The 19606-nt window shown below is 44.2% G+C and overlaps 1 protein-coding gene across 1 annotated transcript in view; it reads right to left on the bottom strand.

Moving 5' to 3' along the window:
- The window catches only part of LOC144823881 (mucin-2-like), a 1553567-nt gene that overhangs the window by 1091142 nt on the left and 442819 nt on the right, over positions 1 to 19606 (bottom strand). The window lies entirely within an intron of this gene.

Genomic DNA, 19606 nt, shown 5'->3' with positions numbered 1-19606 from the left:
TGATCAAAGTTTTAACTTCAGACAAATTATATGTTCTGGAGCTCCAAGCCTTTAGCGATGCAAGAAGCTGCAGTCAGTGGGAGTCCCTCAAAGTTGCAAACATAGTCATCTAGTTGAAACCCTTAGTTTTAGATCAAAAACTCTGAGCTGACCAGCTAGATTTCATAACCTCGGAGGTCCCTTCTATGCTCTGTATCACTTCGGTCCAGATTTTACCTTCGGACTCAGTCACTGTTCTCAAAACACACTTGCGGCGCAAGGCTGGAAAGTAGAGCCATGCAGAGCTCAACGGGGCTAGGTACAAGCCATTTTCTTTGCAACATAAATCTCCTTGTGAAGTGAACCTGGTTCACCAATCGTTTACCCTTATTGGGAAAGCTTCAATACCCTGACTAGTCTTTTGAACGTGGAAACAATTATTTAGTCTAACTATGCTCTAAATGCTGAAAATGTTAATTCTGTTCACTGCTGCAGTTCTTGAGTCCTCAGGGCAGACTTTTAGGCACTTTGTCTTGTCCTTAGTTGTAAGCTGGGTCTTCTAAGATTCAGAAGCATTGCTTTTTTTGCCCCTTTAAGAGGAAATAGGAGGCCAACTACTTGATCCTTGGAAAACAATCTCTGGTGCTAGAAGGAACCTGCAGTACTTGAATGTTCTTTTTCAAGTTGTGAGATAAAGTATTCTTTCTTCAAGATTTTTTCTTTTCAGGTCTATATATGTCAGATAAGGTGGTGGTGAAGGTCTATAATCATCCTGTGAACTTGGAAATGTATCTTCACAATACTGACTTCCCACCTCCTTTTCAGCACTTCCTTTCCCAATTTACTGCAAACCTTCTCGGATTGTTCCTCCACAATAACTCTAGCTTTCTTCTAGTTGCAACAGCTTTATCTCTTCCTCTAGCCAGTCTCTTATGGAGGTGACTTGTCCTCCCTTCTGTTAGTGCAAGAAATGGCTTTCTGCCCTGCTCAGGGCACAGGCAGAAGAACTGTGGTTAAAACTCTACCTTCATCATGCGCAGCAATTTAGCAACCACTTGATGATTGCCCCCATGCCTAGATATGAAAACGTGAATTTATTTATAGATAGGCCTTTTCCAGATAAAGTCAGCTTTACCTGCTCTGTGAAAATGCAGTCCCCAAATGAAATGTTACTTTCATGCCACAAGAACAATTTATTTGCCAAACTACAAAGGCTTTTCTGGAAAGTCACAAAATCCAATCGGATAAAACCTGTCATGTAGTGCAGTTTCAGGGACAAAGCACATTGCCTGTGTCACTAAATATCATGTGAAGTCCTACTACCAGAAAAAATAAGATACATAAAAAGGGAAAAAGTCCAGTATGATCACTCAAAAAGGCTTATTTCCCATGATTGTCCTTCCAAGTTGTGAGCCGAGGGTGGCTAATCAATGCCTAGCTGAGCTTCACTGCTCAGGCTATAGGAGAGGAAAGATTTAGTGCATCTGCAATATCACTTGTTTGTTCTGTGCCCTTCTGAGCCTATCATTACACCTCTGTCAAGATCTGCCTTAGCCAAATAGTCTGTTTATGGGGAAACTGCTCCTCATCTGCAGGCAATACATGTGAAAGGACTGACCATAGGTCACTCATAGATGAATCCAAATATGTGAACAATACCACCACAGCCATTGAGTTTATGTGGGCCCATTTTGCCCTCCATGTCAGATTTCTGTCCCCACTGAAGGGACTCTTCTGACCAGAGGGCAACTAACAAGCAAAGACAACTGACAGCAGACAGTTTACTCCATCAGACTAGTGGAAGTCAATGTATAGGTTCATGCGCAAATTCAATAACTTATGTAGGTCTCACCTCCCGTCTAGAAACTGTATATTCCTGAGTTCTCTATGGGCACTCTCTTTGTCCTTTCAGCTCACTCAGGTGTGGGGAAACCATAAACCCCAGTGCCACGCCGTCCTGGCCTGATTCTGACCCAGGGTGTAGGACTCTTGGATCACTTGCCATCACCAGACCCACACAAAGATTTTTGAAATTCTCCTAATAGAGCAATGCCTGAAATTCCTTTGTCTGAGCCTACTCGTGTGTCCCTAAGCCACGGGCTGAGGAAATGTCCTGGGATGTTGTAGCGGTTTCAGCCTTAATCGGCAGACATCCTTATTCCATCTCAGGGGTAACATGTTGAGCCAGAACATTTGCTAGCAGTCCAGGACATTCAGTGTTTATTCAGACCCCAAATCAAAGGTGGCACTCTCTGTCAAAGGCAAGCAGGTTTTGCCTGGTCCAGGGCTTCAGCTGTCTGTCTCTATCTGAATGCACACAGTACATGATGGACACACTGGCCTCACCAGTGCCAGTCGTGTGGTTCCCTTTTGTCTGAAAAGGTAACCTCTATCTCTCTGGTCTTCCCACAGTATGAGGATCCCTTCTACTACTCTCTATTTTCCTTTGTGGTCCCTTCACCCTAACAGGAGAGTGCATGCACCCAGAGATCGGCAGAGGGAACTGCAAAGCTTTTACAAATTGGTTCCCCTCTAGCTACCAAGGATCAAATATCCAGTTAAATAGAAACAGCTATCTTCCATTAGGCAGCTACCCCTTTCTAATTTAAGAAGGCGATGCCCTTATTACATTCAATATCCCCCTTGGGCATTTCTTACCATGAAGATCTCTCCCTGCAGATACTGTTCAGGGAAGTTGATGGTGGCAGTCAAGTCACTTGCCCTTCCTCTGGCTTCGTACCCCTTGTTTCCCACCTTTTTGTTTCCATGAAGGGGAATGGAATTGTCCTCCTGTCCAAACTGTAGGTTCTCATTTCAGCCTATATGCAGGTCTACAGGTGTGATCAACCTTTCTTAGGACTTATTTAGGTATTTTCTTTGGCACCCTGGCATTAAGCCACAGGTCAACCTCTTTTGAAGCTCACTAGGAACAGGAACATTTGAATCTGTCACATGCTACCTTGAAATCTGCACTTACCTTTCATGAACAAGGTATCAAGCCCATTTTAATCATGTACTTTGCTGCCATTCACCCAATCCTTCATTGATCTCAATGACTCATCCACAAAATCTCCCAAAGGCTACTGAGCTTCCTTTGTGGCATATCTTCATTTTCGGCAATAGTTTTGAGTAGTGAGACTAAAGATGCAACGATCCAAAGCATATTAGCCTTCAAATCATCTCCAGATTTCTTTGTCTTGCTTGTGCATTCTTAAGGCATTCTCATGAGCGACAAACCACTTATCGATATCACCCCAACCACATAGCAATAACTTTAGGAAGACTATGGCATGCTTGGCCTCTCTTAGGGGTATTCGTGTTGCTGCTATCACCTCTGCTGGATTCTGACGCCCAACTGGCTCTCAGTATTCTTCTAACTGTTATCATGCAAATGTGTGGCCTCCAAAACAATTTACTTATGGTTGAGTGCATGGGTTAATACAGCCTTCTTCTCCTCTGCTGCCAGTCACAACTCCTCAAGAGCAACTACTGCCATTTCCCTTGCAGGGCCCAAACAGCATTTACTCCTCTGCACCCTGGGTTGACTTTTTATCCTACAGGTCAAAAGCAGTGAATTACTACATATCAATCTCAGCCTTCTTGTTCTCACGCCAATCTGCAAGTCTAAATATCTGATGGGGGCACACTATGAACAAAACACTCTCTCAGAAGTGTGGCTCACTGGTTAGAGGAGGCAGACCTGGAAGCAGAGGTCAGCCCGGGACCAGGGTTCAATTCCCGGCTCGGCGGGGTCTTGAGTCCTAAAACGTCCATGGACTCGACAATTCTTGCTCCGGTGCCTACTCGATTCACGGGTTCACACTCTGCGACTCTAGGCAATAGCTTGCTTAATCTCCACAACGGCCCCTCGCGGCGGGATGCCTGGCTTTCACCTTGCGGATACCCTGCCGGGGTTATCTCACAGGGGAATACCAGGACGGGTTCCCTAAGCAAGCGCTTAGAAACCGCTGGGTGATTTGCGCTATATAAATTCCTGTACATTTACATTTACATTTACATTCAGAATTGACCAACACAAGCCAAGATGCTCCAGAAGACCGGTCACACTTCTGTACTGATTCCTTTCAATGTTATCATGCTTCTCAAATGTAATCTATCCAAGCCCTGATAGGTTTCTCTTGATCCTCATTCTAGGCTTACTACCTCAGCTTGATCCTCCTCTCCCTACTGCTCTCCATTGCGGTCAGGCTAGTCAGGGTCGAAAGAGGCCCCTCTATGTTCCCACAAACATGTTAAAGTGCCCAGATGTGAGAAAGATTAAAAAAATTGAAACTATGATTCAATCAAACATGAAGCAAATGTACTTGCCAATTGAAATACAAAAAAAAAAAAATGTGCATCAAAATCTGGATTGGGATTCAACTAGACCATAAAGTGCATGACAATGGGCCTACCTGAGCCCATGGGGTGTAGGTGGGATGCCCTCCTTCCAAGCCTTCCTTTTGCCTGCTGAAAGGTGTCACATAAGGAGGTTGGGGTTAGCCTCTCAATGCTCCTCTATGGCCACCCTGTTGAGGGACCTCCTAGCCTTGTTCAAGAGGGGTGGCAGCAAGCTCTAAGGAACCCCATTAGGATGAGGTTATCTACATGCTGGCCCTCCTCAACCAGATGCTTCACTTCTGGAAGAAGGCAGAATGCAATCTTGAGGCCAGTCAAGATTGTATGATGCTTTGGTATCGGTAGAAGACCATTCTGGTATCAATCTAGCCAGAAGGTGTGGTTCATGGAGCCTATTGAACCCAGAGCTCTTCAGGATTGCTGAATAGGCCCATATGAGGTAAAGGAGTCTGGCCAAACCCTATGTGGCCCCTTGACAGCTGAGGTCAGCGAGCCTGTCACTGTTTTCTGTTCCCTGAGTCCATCTCTCTCGTATGAGAGGCCGCTCATTCACCTATCTACGCCCCAAACTGTGGATCTCTCTTCCATTACAACTTAGGTCGTGTCATTCACTTTTAGTCTTTCATAAAAAATTAAAGACCTTCCTTCACAAGTCAGCATAACTTTTCTGTGCTCTTTCTGCAATGTGTGACTTGTGTATTGTCCTGCTTAGCACCAGGAAACCTTGTTGGGTAGCTGTTTGCTTTATAAGTCTATAAATAAATAAAGGAGTAGAATGGGGAGTCCACCAGTCTGGTTGATCACAAGACCCTAAGACACCTTCGTAAGGGTGCTCCACATGAACCTCCTCAAACTCCTCAAACCATACTTTGAGAGGTCCGAAGTCTGCATGCTCCTGGTGACTGATGAAGGAGTGGAAGAGGAGAGTGAGCCTCTCACTGACCTCCTGTCTGGCCAAGAGCATGATGGGTCACTAGAGGGTGTCAGCCTCTCCCCTACTCTGACCCCAGAACAGCAGAGTGACTGTTGCCAGTTGCGGCAGTAGGTTTCTTCTCTCTTCTCCCTTATCCTTGGACTCACACACCTGTGTGTCCATGACACAGACACTGGAGACAGTCCGCCTAGTAAAATAAAATTTACAGGCTGTCAGACAAAGTGAAGGCCAGTATCAAGAAGGAGGACTCCAAGATGCTGGCATTAGGGGTGATTGATCCCTCCAACTGTCTCTGGTCTAGCCCTGTGGTGTTGTTAGTCATGGCTGCCCCGGTGGGCACCAGTCTAAACGTAGGTTCTGCATGGACTACAGAGGACTTAATTCTGTCATGAAGACTGACACACACCCCATCTCCCGAGCGGATGAGCTCATCGACAAGCTGGGTGCTGTCAATGTCCTGAGTACCTTTGATCTTACATCAGGATACAGGCAGATTGACCTGACTGTGGGGGCAAAAGAGAGGTGTGCATTCTCAACCTGAAAGTGCAACTTCCAGTTTAGAGCGATGGTCTTTGGCTAAAAGAATACCCATGTCACCTTTTGAGAGGTTGGTCAACGGGGTCCTATCTTGGAAGAAGTAATTATCTGCCCTCTATCTGGAATACATAGCTGTTTACAGCTCCAGCTGGGAGGATCAACTGTATCACCTCCAAGAGGTGCTTCAGGCCCTACAGCAGGCAGGCTGGACTATCAAGGCCAGTAAGTGCCATATAGGGCAGGGTTCTGTGGTGTATCCTGGGCACATGGTGGGAGGGGAAGTGCAGCCCATCCAGGCCAAGTTTGGATCTATTTGTGCCTGGCAACCCTATAAGACACAATATGAGGTGAGGACCTTCTCTGGCCTCACAGGATACTATAGTAGGTTTGTTAAGGGATATGGCACAATTGAGGCCCCATTAACAGAGCTGGCTTCAAGGAAGCAGCCCAGAAATGTGATTTGGACAGAGTCCTACCAGAAAGCCTTTGATACCCTCAAGGAGGTCATGTGTGCAGATGCATACTCAAGGCTCCTGACTTCCTTAAGGAATTCATAGTGCAGACAGATATTTCAGAGCATGGAATCGGTGGTGTCTTAACACAGTTAAATGAGGAGGACTCAGGCCAACCAGTAGCCTTCATTAGCAGGAGGTTACTTCCATGGGAACAGAGATTGATTGCTATTGAAAGGGAGTGTATTGCTGTGTTCTGGGCACTAAAGAAGTTGACACTATATCTGGGACTCATTTCCTCATGCAAATAAGGTATTGAAATACCAAGCCGGGAGGGGACTCACTCCAGAGTTTAGACAGAGCACAGGCCCCTCAAATGGCTCACGCACATTAGGGGTGAAAATCCAATCAGGGAATGGACTTTACAGTGGAACAACTTCCTTGATCAGATCACTCAAATTCTTCTGCCTTAGTGATGAGAACTCCCAAGGGGTTGGGCAGCTCTCCCCACTATCTACTGAGGGCGTCACATGTTAGAGCAGTCAGCCTAAAAGTGGTCTTCCCCAAACTTTTTGCCTTCCTCCTCCATTTTTGCTGATCTTGTTTTTGCTGGCTTTAGGACTGTGCACACCTTACCACTAATTCCTTAAAACCTGGTAGAATCAGAATATCCCCAATTTGCATATTTGAGTTGTCAGTCCCTAGTAAAGTGACACTATATCTGTCTGGGGGTTTGCAAATTAACTTCTACTAGTGAGCCTGCAACACTGATTGTGCCAACCTCTGATGTACCCCTTTGAATATGTCTCAGGACTGCCATTGCAGTCAGTTTGTGCAGTTTTTAAACTGCCACTTCGACCAAGCAAATTAAATCTTTTGCAAGGCCATAACCTTCATTTTTAGTACATATACGTCACCCTTAGGGTAGGCCCTGGACAGCCCAGAGAGCAGGGTGAAGTGCACTTAAAAAGTGGGACATGCAATTCCAAGTCTCACAAGTCCTGGTAGTGAAAAACTCCAACATTCATATTTCACTATTGCAAGGCCTACCTCTCCTATTGGATAACATTGGAGTTGCCTTATTACATTCATTAATCTGTAGTTTTCAAATAGAAAAAGGTAACCAGTTCATGTTCGTTGTCTTTGAAATTGTAATTAAAAATCCTAACTCATAGTAAGTTGGATTCTAAATTACAATTTTAAAAATGCCGTAGCCATTTAGTGCCTGTAGCCTGAACCTGGGTCACAGGATAGTGTGTAGAATAAATCAGAAGGCTTCAATATGCCAACAATATTCTTCTTCTTAGTAAAACCCCAAAAAAGCTGCAACAGGGATTGACCAATTACTTGGACACATCAGAAATCATTGTCTGCGACTTAAGTATAATAAAACAAAGTCCTATGTTTTACAAGCTCACTTAACAATAGACAACCGACTTTACTTAGTGGTCAAATGGCAATATCCTGGAACTGGTCACGACTTACAAATACCTTGGAATTTATTTAGACCATCACTTGAATTACAAACAGGATTTGCTATCTAGGTGAGTAACATCAAGTAAATGGATGTTTGCATTCATAACCTAGCAACAAAAGATAGAAATTGCTCTAAAAACCATCTTTTGCAGGTTGTGGGAGCAAAATTCATCCCCTCCTTGGCGCAATTCTCTGCATTACTTAAAGGCCAGGATTCAGTGAGTTTGGGCACCTTACAATCAAGCCTTTTAAAAAAAAAATTGCAGTTACACAATATGTTTCGCAAGTCTAAATCAGGCTGTAGTTTAGTTTGCAGCACCAGGTACCAGTCAGGCATGGTGCCCTAATACAAGTTTACTCGAGCCTGAGGGCAGCAGAAGAAAACTCTTTGGCCCACTAGTGATGGCTTGAAATAGAAAAGCAGGCTCATCCCCAAAAAATCTGTGTTCTCTGTACTAACACAGTCAATAGCAGAACAGCAATTAGAAGAGGTTTGGTGCACTACAATTAAATACTCTGTTTTCAAACGAATAACTAATAGGGCAACCACGTTTCAATCATTTATCACAGAAAAGGCCACTTGCAAGGGAGGTTTGTCCCTCATAAATAGTATGGGTCCCATAACAATATCTGTCTGTACATTTTTCCAAGTCTCAGAAGCATGACTTGATGCTAATCAAGCTTGCCGTTTTTCCATCGAACGACGTATAACCCCTCAATGGAAACAGTCCTGGCCCACCACGGAGTGTCAACTCTGCAGATGTAGCCGCAATTTATTGCTTTATTTGTTGTGCATCTGCCTGGCCTTGGTGTAACTTAGTAAGAAACGTTTGCACCCATCTTTGGGACTGCTGCAAATAAGATCATGTTGACAGGCCGTAATTAAGTTACTGAGAGGGACCCCGGTACAACTACCATGCAAGGCTGTGAGTGTTTTTAATCTCGCAGCTAAGGAGTTCGAAACATCGAGCAAGCTTCTATAAGCTCCTCCCTAAAGAGTCATATGGGAATGTAATAGTCAGATTTTAAATCCACAACGTTTTGATTTGCAATTGTGAATAATCCTGTCTACACGCCTCTGTTTTTTAGGTGACATTTAAGTATTTAGAACTGGTAATTGACCCATCTTGAAAAATATTGCAAGAGAAAATTGTAATAACACACTGCATTTTAAACGTGACATGTTTAGGTCCTATGATGCATGTAAGATCAGTAAATAGTGTGCAGGGCTATATCGCCCAAACATGTGTGCACATCTCACATGGTATTTTAACTAGGCATTATGCTTAGCTTTCATGTTAATGTAAGTAAACAGACATATCAAACAGAGACAGTGGACTCAAAGAGCTTAATGCTCCTTAAAACCACTAAAGTACTAATAGGATAAATGCATAGCCCATACTGAAACTTAGTAATTAAATGGGAGATATCCGATGTTAGCGTCCTAATGTATTTAAGGAACTCAGCATTTTAGTTCTTTTTAACAGTTAACATCCTAACGCACGGAGCATTTTATCCTCACCGATAAAATGCGTACAGGTTTTGTCTGGAGATTCTACAAGAACGCAAATGCGGAATGCGTTGAGTTCAGGCCAAAGTGGGGAGCCTTATTCAGTGGTCCTTCTTGCATCAATTCTGGTCTCTGTGTGTGAATGAGGAAGGTCAGGATTGTCTGAATCCTCATAGAAGTCAGCTTTGAAGGGTACACCTGCCCAGATCACACTGCAGTTCTCAACTTTTGCTTGGGCAATAGACCAGACAAACGAAGAAGGAGCGCAAACTAAGTCTGAGATTCTAAAATAATAAGCTAATTTTCGTGGGCAAATGCTGTTTACATCCGCATCAAGCACTGGTGCAAAGAGAAGTCTAAACTAGCACTCATTTCTTTCGCTATTGGACTGTTCCATCCCTTAGTACCCACACCGTCACACGCTCCTCCCCGCACATGAAAACATTTTACCCATAAAAGATACACCAGACACTTTGTTTATGGGTAAAGAACTGCTGCAGGTTTATTATCATACAACCATAGTATGACATTGGTGGGTCATCTTACGGGCGATCCAGGGCAGGCAGCCCTTCGCTGCCCCGCCTGCCTGGAGAGCCCGCCGCACGGTGGGTCGACGCCCGGACAGTGCGCACCTTGTAGATCCTTATCTCGGACTCCCGCCCCTTTTAGGGCTGAGCGGAATGGCACACCCCCAGTTGGTTCAGGCCCCCCAACCGCCCGAAGGACTAACGGAGCGCCGTCGTGGTTTCCGGAACCTCCTGCGGCTCACGGTCTTAGGCTCGTGCACCCTTACTGTGCTGGGCAGAGGTACCCTTACTGTACCCGTCTGCCGCAGAGGTACCCTTACTGTACCCGTCTGCCTCCAGATCGCCCTGTAACTCCGCCACAGCTCTGGAGGAGGCTACCGTCGATGCCACGGCCCCCCACACCAGAGTACCCTAGTGACATCCTGCAGACACGAGTGCATCTTGTAAATCTAGTAGGAAAAAATCCATGCTAACCTTGGACAAGTGCACCCCATCCTTTTCGTAGTAACCCTCTATTTTCTCTTGGATCAATGCATGCCTAATGAATCCTAGGCCCCTGTGTTCCATGAACCTCTGCATGGACCTATTGACCCTCTTGCGTGAATGTTCAACTGCAGCTGTGGATCTGGCGCCCCGCCATTCCCTGCGTGGCACGATCTCGGACCACACCAGTTCGCACGCTCCCATCCTGTTGCTAATCGCCATGATATCAGACTGCATGTTCTGGAGTGGCACCCTCCTCCCCTTGGAAACCAAGTCATTGCCCCCCAAGTGCGGCATACCGCGGCCCGCCATCCAGCCCTGCCGCCCCTCGTCCGGGTCCCCCCAAATCACAGTGCCGCAAAATCATCAAACAAGTAGATACCCGGGTGGCCACCTCTACCCCCCCCGTGGCATCCGACCACAGGGCCCTGTACAACCTGGATCCATACCAGGGGCCGTGGGGAGGTGAGAGGGAAGCACGCATACCTTAAAAGTCGGCGATCAGACAACGGCGGGCAACGAACGCACTGCAGCACTCGAGGGGGGGCGGACGGACGCAGCCCGAGGACGGTGGCCGAGCACTGGGCAGAGGCAGGAAGCAGAGGTCGCGGCAAGGGCGGGCCAGGCCTTATATACCTGGCCTGGCACGCCCACCCCAGTAAGGCCCTCCCCCCGACTGGAGTGGCATGCAGGTACCTGGGAAGGGCATCGGGCTCCCTGGGTTCCCTCCCAACCCCAGCGCTCGAGGAACAACAGGGGAGGGGCTGGACTAGTGGTCACTAAGGGGGCTGCCCTGCCAATGACCCCCTGCGTGGGACGTGGGCAGCGGCAGTCTCTTTAGTGGACCTCCACTGGAACATCTTCACAACATATGTCCAAGAAATATTCCTCTCCGCAATTACACAGCTGAAAGCATGGCTCATCTGTTGTTCTGGAGTTTGGAGCAATGTCTCCCCTCATAATTTTCTCTACTACTAGCCCACTCTTCTATACCACCTTATTACTTACATATGGCTAATAACTACTTGGTGCGCTTAAAATGTATAAATAAACAAAAGTGCTAAGTACTCATTAAAAAAGAAAAAAAAGACTTGGTGTAGCTGACAGTGAGCTTTGAGTATTGCGCCTCGTCAGCCACACACAAGCTTAGGAGTCCCTGGATGAGCCATCGCTGGCAGGATGGGAGGGAGGACTTAGGCTCAACCCCATTTACACTTGAATTATCTGTGTCCTGCCTCCACACACAGGGCTGCATACTCCTAAAGTTAGTCTGGAAGTAGGGCAGGGGAGGCAGGAGGCCTAAGGACTTCAAAGGAAACCTCTGGAAGCTTCCCTCCCACTTCAAAGGCACAACTGGATATAAATACTGGACCTCAGTAACCAACTTTTCGGTACATTTCTGGACCTGTGGATACTCTGCCAGGAAGCCGGACTGCTGTGCTGCTGAAGAACTGCAACTCTGCTGGACCTCTGCCCTGATGGACTACTTCCTTCCTGGACTGCTGAAATAATGTGATGACCTGTTGCCTGCAGCCCTGTCGCCTGTGTGAGATGGACTGGATCTGCATCTCTTGAACCCAGAACCACACAGTGACTTTAAGGGCTAGTTTGTGGGCCTCCTGACTTGAGCCTCAGGGACAGACGGCTCCAACCATCTTGATCCAGCACCTGGACTCTGCCATCTGTGAGTAAACCGGTGCACAGACATAATATCGACTCCAAAATATCGTTTGGACAGAATATCGAGTTTTAAATATCGTTTGGACAAAATATCGACAGGACAGAATATCGACAGTCAAAATATCGTTTTTAAGGTAAGTGAAGTAATATCGACTGTAAATAATATAGTAAGTGAAAATATCCAAGTATATAATCTAGATAGTAAAAAATATCGTTTTTTAAATAATATTTAATTATTTATAGTGTTTTTATGTTATAATATGTGTGAAAAGTGTCATTTTATGGTATAATTATTTTTAATTAATGATTTTTTTAAATTATTGTGTAATTTTATTCAGTAGCGGGTTGTGGGTTTATAGGGGAATAGGGTGGGAAGTAATTTAATTATAATTAATTAAATATGTACATTTATTAATTGGTAGTAATAATTAATTAATTGGTAATTAAATAATATTTGTTAATTATTTAAAATTTAATTGGTAATTAATTTAATTTAATTGATTAATTGCTAATTATGTAAATTAAAATAATTTATTTCCTGTAGCGGGTTGTGGGTTTATAGGGGAATAGGGTGGGAAGTAATTTAATTATAATTAATTAAATATGTAAATGTATTAATTGGTAGTAATATTTAATTAATTGGTAATTAAATAATATTTGTTAATTATTTAAAATGTAATTGGTAATTAATTTAATTTAATTGATTAATTGCTAATTATGTTAAATTAAAGGGGTATTTTTAGGGTTCAGGGTCAGTTTTTGGTTTTTGGGTAAAGGGGTATTTTTAGGGTTCAGGGTCAGTTTTTAGTTTTTGGGTAAAGGGGTATTTTTTGGGTTCAGGGTCAGTTTTTAGTTTTTGGGTAAAGGGGTATTTTTAGGGTTCAGGGTCAGTTTTTAGTTTTTGGGTAAAGGGGTATTTTTAGGGTTCAGGGTCAGTTTTTAGTTTTTGGGTAAAGGGGTATTTTTAGGGTTCAGGGTCAGTTTTTAGTTTTTGGGTAAAGGGGTATTTTTAGGGTTCAGGGTCAGTTTTGGGTTTTTGGGTAAAGGGGTATTTTTAGGGTTCAGGGTCAGTTTTTAGTTTTTGGGTAAAGGGGTATTTTTAGGGTTCAGGGTCAGTTTTGGGGTTTTGGGTAAAGGGTTTTTTTTAGGGTTCAGGGTCAGTTTTGGGTTTTTGGGGTACAGTGTAAAAATAAAGTAAAATTAAATTTACATTAATTTAATTTAATGAAATTAAATTAAATTAAATTATATTAAATTAATTTTAAATAATTTAAATAATAAAAATTATTATATACTTACCAATACTTACGTTGTAATGGTAGTTATGTTATGTTATGTTAATAACTTTTATTCGGCGCACAGCTGCCCCAGCGAAGGGGCGTCCTGGCGCCTGATCAGATACCACAACACAACAGGTCAGAGCTGAAAAGAAGAAAAATCAACAAACAGAAGCGAAAAGGTGAGTCTTAATGGCGCGTCTGAAAAGAGTTAGGCTATCCAAGGCACGGATGTACACAGGGAGGGAGTGCGTTGTAAAAGTTGCGTTGTAACGTCATATATCCACTGTTGCACTCCTTGGAGTGGGAATAGTAATTTTAACCCCTACGCTATCCAACGCTTTCCCTACTGTTGCACCCACTGGAGTGGGAATAGTAATTTTTACTCTTTTGTATTTGTACGTTAATAATATTGGCTATTATTTAATTACATTTTGTTACTATATATATATATATGTTTTAAGAAATATGATTAAAAAAATATTATTTTTTTACTTTCATTAATTATTTAATTATTAAAAGTTATTTTAAGTATTGTTAAGTATATTTTAGTAATTAATTTTTTATATTAATGTAATTAAACATTGTTTTTATTAAAGTCGATATTTTTTACAACTATATTTTTGTAAACGATATTTTTAACTCGATATTTTTGTACTTACCTGTTTGTAGATAGAAACTCGATATTTTGTCTCTCGATATTTTGTCAACGATATTTTTGTTGGTCGATATTCTATCCCTCGATATTATTTCAGTGATCCGAGTAAACCTTGTCAAGAGGCGCCACCCCAGTCCTGGAACCTTTGAAATGGGTGTAAGGTGCCTTGCCAGCCTCTGTGGATCCAGTGAAACTGATGTATCCCCTCTGCTGTGTGGCACACCATCGAGCACAACCGAAGCATTGCTGCTCCAGTGTAGATTGAACCACTGCATAGACCCGCATCACATCACAGTAAATTGCTTAATCGAAACTGCTGCTGTGTGACACATACTCAGTGCAGGCCCTGGCATACCTCATTGATTGCAGCCATGATGATGGTGATGGATTGTGCAGCACAGCCTTGCAGCTCCGCAGAACTGATGCATCACCCCGACGGTATGGCACATCCTCTACTCCAGACTTCGCATCTTTGATGTGGATACTCAAAATGCTCCTCTAGCCAGGATTTAAGGTACTTTGTTCACCTGGCAGTCATGCTGTTAGACATCTGTTTAGAATGTAGGTAGATTGAATGGATTGACATGCAGGAGGAAATATTACTGGGGCATTTATATCCTGGGCCATAATTTGTTCAGTTCTTACTGGGCTGTTTATAAAACTTTCTATCATTTTAATATGCATGACTTATTGAGGAGTTTATATTTTATATGTGTATTATTACTATCCTAGGGCCTCTAGTATTCGTGAAAGAGTAATCATAACCACATCCCTTGTAGGTGTTTGCTTGCTCCAGCTTGCACAGCGTGGCTAATAATTATAAACCCAGCAAACTGATTCAGTGTTTATATTGTACTGCATAGTTGTAATCTTGGAAATTGCAATAAAGAAAAGTGTCATTAATACCAATTGTTAGAAATGGGATTTCTGGTTGCCTAAGGCTTGCACAAAAGCCAGGCAGAAAGCACCACAGGGCAAGGGAGTTACACGCCGAAGATAACCCCTGCTCCCCCCCTTGGTCGCTTGGCACGAGCAGTCAGGCTTATCCCGGAAGCAATGTGTAAAGCGTTTGCACAACACACACACACAGCAACAACCAACTAGGCACACCACAAAAGGAACTCCACACAAGGTCATATATAAAAATAGCCTTTGTGTTGTCATAAACACATTAGAAAAGTAATCAAACTATATACACTGTGCCAACTGGCACTGGGCAATATTTACAGGGGATCATATACACATGACAGGGCCAATTGGGCCACTGTCAGAACCATCACAAAGTGAAAATAGTAAAAGTAGACCCAATAATAAACATAGAACACAACCAGTAATTACTGGCAAACACTGTACTCAACATCATCCTGCAACATAAACCATATTATGCACACTTTCGCATCAGGCGTAAAGTACATTATGCACCAACCTTATAAGCCTAAAACACATTAGACCATAACCTCCTAAGTATAACTCACATTAGGGGCATAACTCACGGTAGAGGATAATCTCACAAGCATAAACCACAGTATGCAAATAACCTCATACATAAACCACAGCAGAGGCATAAATCATGGTGCATAAAACACAGTACATGAATCACATTTCCTAGCACCACATAAATCACATTAGGGCCTGGCACCCTATTAACCTAACAGTCCCCCTGGCCAACTAGCTTTGTTAGAGGGCTCAAATGCCCTATGTCCCAAATGTCAGGGTGGAAGAATTTGCAAGTGCGCAATTGCACTGGGGCAGAGGAGTGTTTCTCACTCCTGTCTGATTCAAAATGCCCCCAAAGAAATGTTGGTCTAAATATTGCAGCTGCCGCAAATTGCAGTGCAGCTGTGAAGCAGAATGTGGGCCTGTGCACTCACTGTGCCCTCTGAACAAATATGCAAAACCTTTGCAGCTGCCCGCATTGGTCCGGCGCAGCTGGGAATCAGGTAAAGAGTACCTGGCACAACAGTGACCTCCAAAACCAATGTGCCAACCTTTGTACTTGCCCTCTGTCAGGCGGGGCAGCTGGGAGAAAATAACCAGCAGGCACGGGCACCTTGGCACACTCTGGACCAGCACTTGGGCCTTAGAAACGAATGTGCCTGTGTTGCAACTGCCCGCTAAGGCGGCAGCGCTGTGACAATATCTCCAACGGGGGCAGGGCACCACAGTGCCCTGGGGACCCCCCACATGGCTCCAAAAACAAACATGCCCCCATTGTTTAATTTTTTTTTAAATTATTATTTTATTTTTCCTGGTCAGTGGAGAGGGTACAGAAAAAAAACAGCAGTACATAACACAGTCTCATGCTAGACATATAACTGCACATCTCATAGGCTTCACAGGCTTATATTCGCATAGTCCATACAGTGCTACATTGCGGCTTGTCTATCAACCAACAATACCATTATTGATCAAATTTGCCATACAGTATACTTTTAGCAGCTAACTCGCGTCGGTGCCTCCAACATGCCACTGGGCCAATCAGGTCCGCCTGGAGGAACACACAGAATCAGGCTCTGCTTAGTGCACTAGGAGATACTCCGGCCACTTCCTGCGTGGATCTGAGGTATTGGGCAAAGGGTTCCCAGAAATTCCTTGGTCTGGAGGCCTGCTGTAATTCTTCTGCGTATATCTCCAATGTCTCTTTGCAATAAGTCATATCTGTGACCCAATCTTTGAACCTGGGTGGGCGCCTGCTACCCCATCTCAATGCCACCCGTCGCTTGGCCAATTGTAACGCCACTGCCAGAAGCTTTCGTCTCTTGGCCAGCCGTAATTTGTGGGTTCCCAAAAGACATATTGGTGGGGCATTTGGTATCAGTTCAGACAACATGATCGTGAGAGCATTAGTGACTTTCTGCCAGTAGGCGTGAAGCCAGGGGAAAGACCATGCAGTATGCAGAATGTCTGGGTTAGAAGCTCCACATCTGTGACATTTATAACCTAGGGGAAGCCCGTATTTATATAATTTTGCTAGAGTATATTATAATTGAGGTAGAAATTTTAAATGAATAATGTACAGGTTACAATTTGATGTCAGTAGATGCAATTGCGTGCAACTATAGTCCCAATCTTCTATGTCTATAGGGTCGCCTATCGCCTCCTCCCACCTCTGGATTGATTAATTCAGAGTCTGGTTCTGCTCTCCCTGTGACCCATTATACAGCCGCATTACCAGGCCCTGCAACGTGGGTGCTTTTAGTAGGATTTGTAGTGCATGGAGTTGCATGGAGTGCATGGAGTTGATAAGGTTCGTCCGGAAATGTCCCTGACTGCCTTGCGCAGCCGAAAATAAGCAAATATATTTAGCTCCCGCAGTGTGCACTGAAGGACGGCTCCTCCTTTGGGATAAATCGATTGTGTGGAAAAATCTTGCTCATATCCGTGAAGCCCATATCTCCCAGTAAATTTAGCATGTTTCTCTCTTGGGTAATTGTGATTTGTGGATGGTGGGCTATGGGCAGTGCGGAGCATATACCAGAAGATTCTGCGCTTGCTGTGCTTGCGTGTGCCATGCTCGCGATGTGCAGATCACAGGATGTATTATATCTCTCAGAGTGAATTTCTGTGTGTTGGATATATAAGCTATCTGTGGGGTTGGTAGCATGCTCTCATGTTCCAATGCTATGTGTGATATGTGTGCATGTGGCTGTAGCCAGTAATGGGCATGTTGTGCTTGTGCACAATAAAAAAATTGTTGAAGGTCTGGTGCCCCGAAGCCCCCTCGGTGGTATGGTTTGGTTAAGGTTTTCTAACCCATTCTCGCCTGTTTCCCGGCCCATGTGAGCCGCAGCATGGCTGATCGCACTTTGGAAAATTGTGCGTGTGTAAGCCAAATCGGGATATTCATAAATAAATATAGGAATCTTGGCAGTACTATCATTTTTTGTATAGCAATCCTGTCGGCTAGGGATAACGGCAATTTCATCCACCGATCCACCTGTTCATATAGTTTCGTTATGGCTCTACCATAATTTTCCCTAATCACCGTATCTGGGTTACGATGTATCCATATGCCAAGATATTTCACTGGGTCAGTGTGCCATTGTAGCAGAAATTCCAGATCAGGTTGGGTGGTAACTGACGTGAGTTGGATGACCACTGATTTGTCCCAGTTAATACCAAGTCCTGAATAGTGTTTGAACCGAATATATTCCCTAATGAGCGGGTTTAGGTTAGTGTCCGGGTGGCGTGTATAGAGAACCATGTCATCGGCATAAAGGGAGATGCCAATGGGGCGGACTGGAATTGCAAGGCCGACTCTGGATGTTTTTGTTGAATCTTGCAGGCTAGTGGGTCTAATGCTAATGTAAAGAGAAGTGGCGAAAGGGGGCATCCCTGCCTGTTCCACAACTTATTTTGATAGGGTCTGATGTGTTCCCATTGATTCTAATATGTGCGCTGGGCTCAGCATAGAGAAGCTCAATCCAATGCAGGAAAGGTTCGGGGAAGCCCATCCGGCGAAGTACCGTGAACATGAATAACCATTCTATGGAGTCAACAGCCTTTGCCACGTCCAATAAGGCAGCGGCAGCCGGCAGGTTGGTGTTTAAATGGTGAAACATAGTGAAAATGGTGCGTAGGTTTTACGTTGTGGATCTGGTCGGTATAAAACCCGCCTGATCCGGCAGAACCAGTTTATGTATCAGTGGTTGTATACGCATCGCGATACTTTTTGCCAATATTTTGACGTCTATGTTTATTAAGGACAGTAGGCGATATGACTCACAGTGAGCTAAGTCTTTATCTGGTTTAGGGAAAGCTATCAATAACGCCTCTCTCAGTGAGGCCGGGAGTACACCATCCTCATATGATTCCTCATACATCCTAGCCAGGTGTGGGGTTACTATATCTCTGAATTCTTTGTAGAATTCCCCTGGAAGTCTGCCAGGGGCTTTGTTATTTGGGAGGGAATTGATTGCCTCTATAATCTCGTCTTTGGTGATGTGGTGACAGAAGTATTTGCGGTGCTCGTCAGAAAGCCATGCTAATGCAATGTCATATAAATATTGGAAAATTTCAGGTGGTGACATGGTCGATTGCGTGCAGTAAAGGCGGGTGTAGTATTCAGTGGAGCTGTCTACGATCGACGTTGTGTCATATAAACGTTGAGAGTGGATATTCGTAATCTAGGTGATGAAGGTTGCCTTATGTGTTGATCGGTGCCTGTGTGATAACGCTCATCCTGATCGTCCCCCCTCGCCATAATTGAGTCCAGTATATCTACGCGAGATATACTTGATCTCATCGGCGGCGTGGTCATTATAAGTTTCAATGTTTTGCCTGATGTCCGCTAACAGTGCGGGTTTTTTGTGGCTGCATATTCAGCTTCTAGCTGCTGGATGTCCATTTCTGTCATTGGTAATTGCTGTTGGATGCCTTTTCTTAATGCCTGCGTGTTTAACTGTACAATGGCCTCTAATTTTGACCTTAAAGGCTTCCCATAATATTTTTGCGCTACTCAAGGTTCAAGCATTTAGGTCAAAGTACTCAATTGCCTGATGCAATTCTACCTGAAATACCTGGTCTAGAAGGGCGGCCTGCCCCAAGCGTGAAGTGAACTGACGCAGAGTGTGTGTGGGGATGTCATACACCAGGCGGACTTTTGCATGGTCCGACAGTGTCCTAGGCATGTGCTCCACCAGCACCGTCCATGTGCTAATATCGTGTGTGGCCAGCCAATAGTCTATTCTCTACCACATATTGTGCGCCAATGACGTGCATGTACCTTCTCTGC

Source organism: Lissotriton helveticus, chromosome 3_1, assembly GCF_964261635.1.
Source record: "Lissotriton helveticus chromosome 3_1, aLisHel1.1, whole genome shotgun sequence".
NCBI classification, from domain to species: Eukaryota; Metazoa; Chordata; class Amphibia; order Caudata; family Salamandridae; genus Lissotriton; species Lissotriton helveticus.
This window is presented reverse-complemented; position numbering and strand designations above follow the sequence as displayed.